Source organism: Silene latifolia, chromosome Y (genome assembly GCF_048544455.1).
Source record: "Silene latifolia isolate original U9 population chromosome Y, ASM4854445v1, whole genome shotgun sequence".
NCBI classification, from domain to species: domain Eukaryota; kingdom Viridiplantae; phylum Streptophyta; class Magnoliopsida; order Caryophyllales; family Caryophyllaceae; genus Silene; species Silene latifolia.
Genome location: NC_133538.1, coordinates 14,483,759 through 14,492,567, shown reverse-complemented (window position 1 = coordinate 14,492,567; position 8,809 = coordinate 14,483,759).

Genomic DNA, 8,809 nt, shown 5'->3' with positions numbered 1-8,809 from the left:
ACTCCCTCTACCTTACTCATTTCCTCTTTTGTTTAAGTTTATTGGTGGAGATGGTACCGCATTCCAGGCGAGGGGAGATGGTACTGCATTCCAGGCGAGGGGAAGACTTATGTAAGGTGCTGGTACTTTATTTCATTATTCTCTCACATATTCGTCTTTTCTTTGGTTGAAGTCGCATAATATATTTTGCCATTTTCTATTGTGTTAGTCCCGGGCTCCCGGCCCGCCTATTCCCGACGCAAATGGTGCCTCCGACTCTTCTAATTCCAATTCAACCTATGTCGGATTGTCACAGTAGAGCAGTGATTCTCGTGTGCATCACGTGAGGAACAACTCTTTCTACTTTACACTTTTCAGTTGTTTATTCGGTCTTTGCTCTATAGCCTGCTATTACACATTTCATCACCATCAAAAACATTTTCTTTCTCCTTCCTGCTCGCTTCACCCTTTAATCGCTCTCCATGGCCTATTTTTTCACTCACTTCTATAATTGATCATTTAATCTGGGCACGAACTTAAAAGAGGTTGTTGATCTGGAATTTTGGGTGTATCTGGTTACAACTCGCTAGAGCACATGTATAGATTTCATTTGATGATTTCCTCTTTTTTCATTTACTGATTTTGATTGCTGAATTAGGGTTTTAATACGTTTTTCATAAGTGTAAATTGTTCATGTATTGCGTTTTTTAGAGCTGATTGATCTAATTTGATATTTCCAATTTTTTTATATACTGATTCGATTGTTTAATTAGGGTTTTAAGACGTTTTTCGTTTGTGTTAATTGTTCATTTTAGAGCTGATTTATTGATTGCTCGATCTAGATGTTCTCCTTCTTCTCTGGGTCGTCTCAATTTCATTTGTTCTATGTCTCATCTATGAAGCTGGGTTTCTAAAGTTCTGGTTAATTCATTTGATCTATGTATCATCTATGAAGTTGGGTTTCTAAAGTTCTGGTTAATTCATTTGATCTATGTATAATCTATGAATTATTTGTTTATAGACCCTCCTTTGTTATTGTTCGTTGACTTTAATTTATTTGATGCGTCACCAACAAAGGGTAGATAATTTCAAGAGCAAAAACATGTTTTTACGTACTGACGTTTATGCTAAGGTTTTTTGTCATCTCGTGGGCTGAATGACCCACGGATTTTTAGCATTCGCTTTGTATGGATAGTGTCACAAGAGAGTATCCATCTTCAGTTTATTCGTTGTTGAGGCGGTTTCAATTGACAGATCATTTCTAACTTTATTGTGCAAGGCTTTTTTTAGACCTTTCTTGTAGGAGATGTGAAGTAGAATTGTTTGGTAATGGTTGAGGTATTGAAATCATTTAGCTCTCATATTGGTCCTTATTTCTTTGTGTATGGATGGGATAGTTTGGGTATGCTTTGCTCTTATGGTCTTTAATCTATGCTTTAATGATCTCAACTTAATTATTTAGGGGAATATTAGCCTAATTGTTTTGGGATATTAGTTATCTAATGAGATCGACTTAATTGTTTGGGGGAATTTCTCATACGCACACACCTTGACTGCCATTATTTTAAGCTTGGGACTAATTGTTGTCTAAGGTATTACCCGCCGGAGTATACTATTAGATGTTAACTCGCCGGAGTTTACAGTTCCTAATAACACGACCTCTGCCATGTGTAATTGCTAATTAGCTGAAAATGCAATATGCAGGGTGCAGTTAGCATCCATGTGCAAGGCATCCTACTTAAGCTGGCCAATAATTGATGTGGAATTAGTGGGAATATGCGGTGGAGTATGTGAGAACTCAGGTAATTAACATTGATATTTAAAGCATAAAATAAAGTTAACTCGAGTATGTGAGAACTCGAATAACTATTGTCTAATATATTACTTATCGGGCTTAATAGCAGACCTATGGTAAATTAAATTTAAGAACTTCCACTTCTGCGTATTTGCCTCTATCTTTGTTGAAATTTAAGATTCTATTTATTTATGTATATGCCTTTAGCAGAAGCATCTCATAGGCAATGCCACTTTGAGTCTCTTTACTGAGCATTGTTTTTACTATACTTACAGGTGTAGATCCTTCTTTTGGACATCTATGGATAGCAAGATCATCTTATGCATCACTGTATCTTTAGAAAAACCGCAGGTATGCTTCTTTGCTTCTTTTCAGCTTAATATAATCAGGTTTTAACAGTTATAGCGGTTCACTTTAGTTCATGACTTCCCTGTGCACCGTGCTTTCTATTCAGTGCACACTTAGCATCTTCTATTAATAACTTTCAAGTTACGCCTGGTGGAGTGGACATGGCTGGACTTTCGGCAGTAACTGAGCTAGCTGGTCCATTATTAGGCTAAACATGCTTAGAATTTTATTTTTCTTATTAATTTAGTACCATGTTCCTATAACAACCTTAACACACTACTCACGTGTCCTGTTATTATGTGTCTTCAGAAGGTTACAATGTTGTGGGTATGTGGCCACTTGTACAGTGGGATCTGTGGAAAGGCAACAAAAGGGACACTTTTCTGTGCTATTATAGTATTAGGATGTTTAGATGGTAACTTACAATCGCCGGCGTGATCTTCAAAAGGCTGTTGGAATGTGGTCAGGCAAAGGGTGAATGTGAGAAGCTGTAAGAATCTGGCGATTCAGAGGAGCACTCACGTAAAATTTAGGAAGTGACAGATGTCTTACTAAGCAGAAAAGAGGCTGCTTTTAAACATGAGGTAAGCCTTTCTTAAGCCTTTTCTCAACAGGTATTATACTATCATCAAGTCACTTTACGTCTTCCCATTAATTATACCTTGTGATTAATGTAATTAAATAATTTTAATTATAGATGTGGAGTTGTGATAGAAATGTGCTTACCTCATGTTTAATCCATATTCCATACAATGTAATCACAAGGCAATTGGATTACGTAATTAGTGCCTTCTCTGAGTGCATTGTGTAAAGATAGCTACTTCAGGCATAGGATAAATTAACTGCACGTCCACATAGATGTTATACGCACTCGGCACTTCATACATAAGATATTTAACTAAACACACAATTATGCACTACGCTTCCGCTTCACCAAGTAGCTGTGATTTTGATTAGTTTTGCTTAGCCTAACTTGTGGGTGTTAGTTTTTTAGATGGTAGTTGATGACATGTCTCTTTTATTTTTATGATCATAGTGTGTTTGGACTGCATAACAATGCTAACTTATCACATGTTTCTTTTTGAATTTGTTTTCTCAAGTCATTTAAGCAATAATACAGAGTATATTTCGTAGTGTCCCAGGTTTTGCTGTGTAGTATGGTCACTTATCCCATAATCCTCGATATGAGGGGAATAGTGTGTTCTGGTTTTCACTCCAAATCTTTACCTTGTTGGAGGGTAACATTTTGCCCTATAAGACGGAAATTGAGGGATCCATTTTCCCGTACGTCCAAATCTCTCCCCTCCATTTCCTTCCAAACTCCCATATCCAAAGAAGGCCTTAATGATAGATAGTTCATAGTTGGTCTTGTTTTGCTAATGTTTTGAATGATTCGCTGGTGTATCTAATATCGATTTATCCCTGAACAACTATCTCTGTGTTGATCATTGTAATTCTGTTATATCTTTGTTACAAAACAAAAAAACGTTTACAAATGTGTAAAAAAAAAAAGAGTGAGCCTAGAAGGGATATATGATGATATACCTTTAGTCATGGACGCTAAATTTTAAAATAAATATCGAAATTTGGGGAGGCTTGTCTACAAGTTCCGTTAACAGATTCTGATGGTCCGGGTGTTTGCTCTCATGTTTGGGAGGTAGTTTCAATAATGTCAATCTCCTAAAATTTTGTGATGTGTAATTAATTATCTTGATATTGTGCTCAATAAAATTGAAAATGCAGCTTCTATTAGGGTATCTGCCGAGTAATACAACAATGTGGCGGCAGAATCATCTAGCAATGTTGCAGTACAAGCATTTCAAGGATGACCTCTTGATCACGCCAGTATTTATCCGTTTCTTCCCTTACGTACCTACGAAGAGGTTGCAATTAGAGACTTGATTAGAAGAAAAATGTATTACTGGGTTGCTTTTCAACATTTTATCGATATTTGCTTCTCATGTTTCGGTGAATGATTCAAGGACATGCTCACTTCAGTTTTATAATTTGCTTATCTCTAATCTCTAATCTCTAATCTCTAACTCCTAAAATGTAAGAACTTGAGAAAGAGCTTTGAACTGTGCTCCACTTTTTACACTCATTCCTTGCACAAGTGCACTTGCCTCTAAAACTTTCCTCATCTAATATCCACCCATTTCCCTTAGTTTCCTTTCTAACATTCACTTTGTCACATCATTTTCCCTTACTCAACTACTCATTCCTACTCTCTCGCCCTCATTTCAATTACATCCTAATGCACAATGACAAGATTGAGCGAGTGGAACTCAATTCTCCAAACCCATTTAGCATCGGAAACTGCACCAAACACACACCCATATTGCGTAGAAAATCAGCCCTCGGCACAACAAAAATTAAACCACAATGCCAAGCTTGGAATTACGCATGTTTAAGAGAAACTGAGTAGTTATCAAGCAATGAGCAACAATGATCTCCCGTCTCTGGTGGTTACGCAAGTTTCTGATCTTCTGTTTGTTCCTTCTTTACAGGCTGAAGGAAACCACAATGCACCACTGAGCAGTTAGCCTGGGATCGCCTTGGAGTTTTGTTCGTTGATCGCTCATTCTGTAGTGACCATGTGTAAAGGTAGCAGGCTAGGTCCCTAATGTACGCAAATCCCCTAATGTAACATAAAGGCTCCCCTAATGTAACATAAAGGCAGCACTACTTTCTTTATTTTGTTTGAGTTCATGATTTTTTCTTCTTTCATATAACTAATCACATGTTATTTCTGTTAATGATCTTTCTTCAGAATTTGAAAAAAAAAATCGGGGTTCTTTCTCTGACAAAAGATACTGAAATGCGATGTAAAACAAGAGCAAACCACATTTGTTTCGTTTTAGTTGTTAAGGCCACCGTAGTTTCTCAAGTGTGATAATTTTCCTTTTTGTTTAAGGCTCATTAGCATTTTGCAGGTTTACTTAGGAAAATAGTTGTGCAGTACTATTTACCCGAACATTTTGGAATGTTCTTCATTCAAACAACTATATTGCCGTCATATTCGGACCTTTTTTTGAATGTTTTCCTTCATTCAAATGACTTTATACGGTGGAAATAGTTCGATTAAATTAATGTTGGTTAGTACTTCTATTATCACCTTTGATGTAGCAGCTACTTCGGATTGTGGGAGGGAGGATGAAGGAGTAACATAGGGAAAAAGGATATGGCAGCAGGATTAGGAGGAAGAGGAATAACACGAGGAGGCAAATGGATAAATAATAAGGATCAATAGAAGAAGGGGGGAAAGGGAGCACATAGGGGGAAGAGAGCAGATATGGAAGCTGAAGGAGGACGAGGAGAAATAACCAAACAAGGAGGTGGGGGATAAGAAAAAGGAAGGAGGAGGATGAAAAGAGGGACAAATGAATAAATTCTAGGAGTTGTTAAGGAAGTTTAAAACTCATATTGATCATGTGTGGCCATCTATATTGATTTAAATGGTAAAGTTATTATTGAGTTTGGTCCAACGGACGAACATTGTTTGTCTGCGTTCAAACTAGAACAAATGTTTGCAAAAGAGTAAGCATTGTCACTCTGAGTCGTTTTTTAAGCACTTCCCTAAGATAGGGCCTTATTGTTGGGTTACTACGTGTGACGATCCGCACATTTGAACCCTTAGATTTATTTATGCTTATGTAATTTCATTTCCATTGTACATTTGTAGTAAGTAATTTCTTAGTCTAGCATAATTTTAGAATAGCTTTTCTTTCCATAAATAGGTATATCGCTATTCTGAACTAAACTTGTAAAATCAATGTTTCCTGCTACCAGGATGTAAATATCAAATTTCCCTCTTTAGGGAGTACTAGTGAATGAAAATCTACTTCCTACCTTGTGCCTTCGTATTGCTTGTTGTTGCTTTGTTGTGAACGACCCTTAGCCTTCACTTTACTAACAAGCCGTGTTTGTGGGATCGACACTAGGATCCCGACTCACACCCCGAGACCCGAGTATCGTGCTAGTGGGCGATCCTTCACTAGTACGAAGATCCTTGTCGCTTGCATCTTACCTTGAAACGGGCAAAGGTGCGCGCCACGGTCCGGCAAAAGTAGCGGACCGTGACATTTGGTATCAGAGCCCGGTCTTCGGACGGGCGTCTGCAAGCCGCATTTGTTTATCGAGATCGAGAAAATGGGCGAAACAATCGAGGACCGAGTGGATGCCTTAGAGGACGCACTCGACGTCAAGCTTCCCAAACTCGAGGACATCGTTATGCGGATGGCCGCGAGCCTCGAGGAGTTGCAGAAGACGGTTTGTGACCTTGAGACGAAGGTAGACGGGATGGACATCCGCATCCAAGCGATCAGTGGTGCGATCCCCGACGATCGGGAGGAAGAGATCAATCATCTGCATCGAAAGGTCGAGATGTTAGAGAACACGTGCGCCACGCTCGTGAAAGCGGTGGCCAATGACGGGAAATCTGTGGGGAGCCATAAGGTGAAGGCACCTCCACCTCGTGCCTACGATGGGGCGAGGGATTCGAAAGCGGTCGATAACTTTATCTTCGATATGGAGCAATACTTCCGAGTAAGTGGGCTCGACGAAGACGCGGAAGTTGTCACGGCAAGCATGTATCTAGTCGACGATGCCAAGATGTGGTGGAGGGCTAGGTACAAGGAAATCGATGCGGGCACGATTACGGTGACATCGTGGGCCGACTTCAAGAAGATCTTGAAGGATCACTTCTACCCCGAGAACACGGAGTTTGTTGCTCGGAAGAAGTTGAAGGAAATCAAGCACACCAAATCAATCCGGGAATATGTGAGGGAATTCTCTGCATGCATGCTCGAGATTACCGAAATGTCCGAGACGGATAGGACATTCGAATTCATCGACGGGTTGAAGAGGTGGGCATAACAGGAGGTCATGAGGCAGAATCCCAAAACTTTGTCTTCGGCCATATTGGGCTGCGGAGCGCCCGCTTTCGACTTTCACGGGAGCGAGAGGCACCAAGAGTTGTGGCACCAGGGGAATGCGGTGTGTCACAAAGTGGGTACAATGGACAAAGGCCACAAAACAGCGCCATTTCAGTTGGGAACAGTCGGTTCCGCTCACAAGGAAGTCAAGCCCAATCGGCGAGCACTACAAACTCGCCCTCAAGCTCGTCTTCGAAGGCGGGAAACTCTACTGCTTCCACAACGAAGAGACCGTTCGCGTGTTTTGTGTGCAAGGGTCTTCACAAGATGGCCGATTGTCCGAACAAAGCGGAGTTCAATGCCATGTTCAAGAAGATGCCGAAGGGGGCTCAAGAACGTCTTGATGGGGCGTTGGCCGACTATCACCAAGAGTGTAACGAAGACTCGAGTGATGGTGAAGACCAACCACGGATGGGCTCACTTCAAAGGATCAGTGCGATGGGGAAGTACGAAGATTCCTCCGCCAAGAAATCCAACGGGCTCATGTACGTGGACTTGATGGTGAATGGGAAGCAAGCACGAGCCTTGATCGACTCGGGCGCCTCCCACAACTTTGTTACGAAAGAGGAAGCTGATCGGTTGGGGCTAGTTCTGCGGGATGCTAACAGCTGCCTGAAGCCGGTCAATGGGAAAATGAGACGCGTCCAAGGAGTGGCTAAGAAGGTCGCGTTCCAAGTGGGTGAGTGGGCAGGGGAGCTCGACTTCACCACCGTTCCGCTGGATGACTTCAAGTTAGTACTCGGGATGCAGTTCTTTCAGAAAGCATTGGTAGTATTGAAACCAAGTGCCGGATCGATGCTACTAATGGGGTCTATCGTAGTGAATACGGTAGACGGCGACTAAGACAAGGGGCAAGCATCAATTTCGGCTATGAGGGTGATACCGACGCCGAAACAAGGGATGCGACCTCGGAGAATGCCTAAAGGTTCGGTGCCGAGGGGGCGAACAAGACCCAGGCTAACTACGATGCTAAGTGGCCTGGGGGACGAAAGAAGAGTCTACCCCCTCACCGAGGAGTAGACAATGAGGGCCGAGATGCCCAAAGAAGTAGGCCTCGTACCATCAGGGGGTCGCGTCGATGTCTTTGAATCGACGTCCTGGTTTCGGGTCGGTCGACCCAAGAGATAAGGCCTCGTACCATCAGGGGCGCGTCGATGTGATGAATCGACGTCTGGTTTGCGGGTCGGTCGACCCAAGAAATAAGGCCTCGTACCATCGGGGGCCGCGCCGAAATGCCGATTCGGCGTCCTGGAGATCTCACATTCCTTTGAATGCGAGTCTTTGAAGTGACGAGAGACAAGATGAAGGTCCGTTGGGGCCAGTACTTGAAGGAATCCCGAGAGAGGACTTTTCAAGCAGCGGCAAAGTGGACTTTCCCGAGAGACAAGGAGCACGTGGTGGACTTGGAGAACATGATGTTCGCGACTTCTATGTCAAGGAACTCCGGCCTATCCTTGAAGGGACGAAGAGGCCGATCATTGTTTGGGATGAAGCGCACATTCAAGCCGAGTTGTACAAGCCAATCCCCAACACTTTGCATGGACAGTCGAGCTCACCGAGGATGTCTCACTGAAGCACCATTCAAGATTTTTGTGTTGCCGAGGGGCGACAGATTAGGTGGGGAGAGTGTGACGATCCGCACACTTGAACCCTTAGATTTATTTATGCTTATGTAATTTCATTTCCATTGTACATTTGTAGTAAGTAATTTCTTAGTCTAGCATAATTTTAGAATAGCTTTTCTTTCCATAAA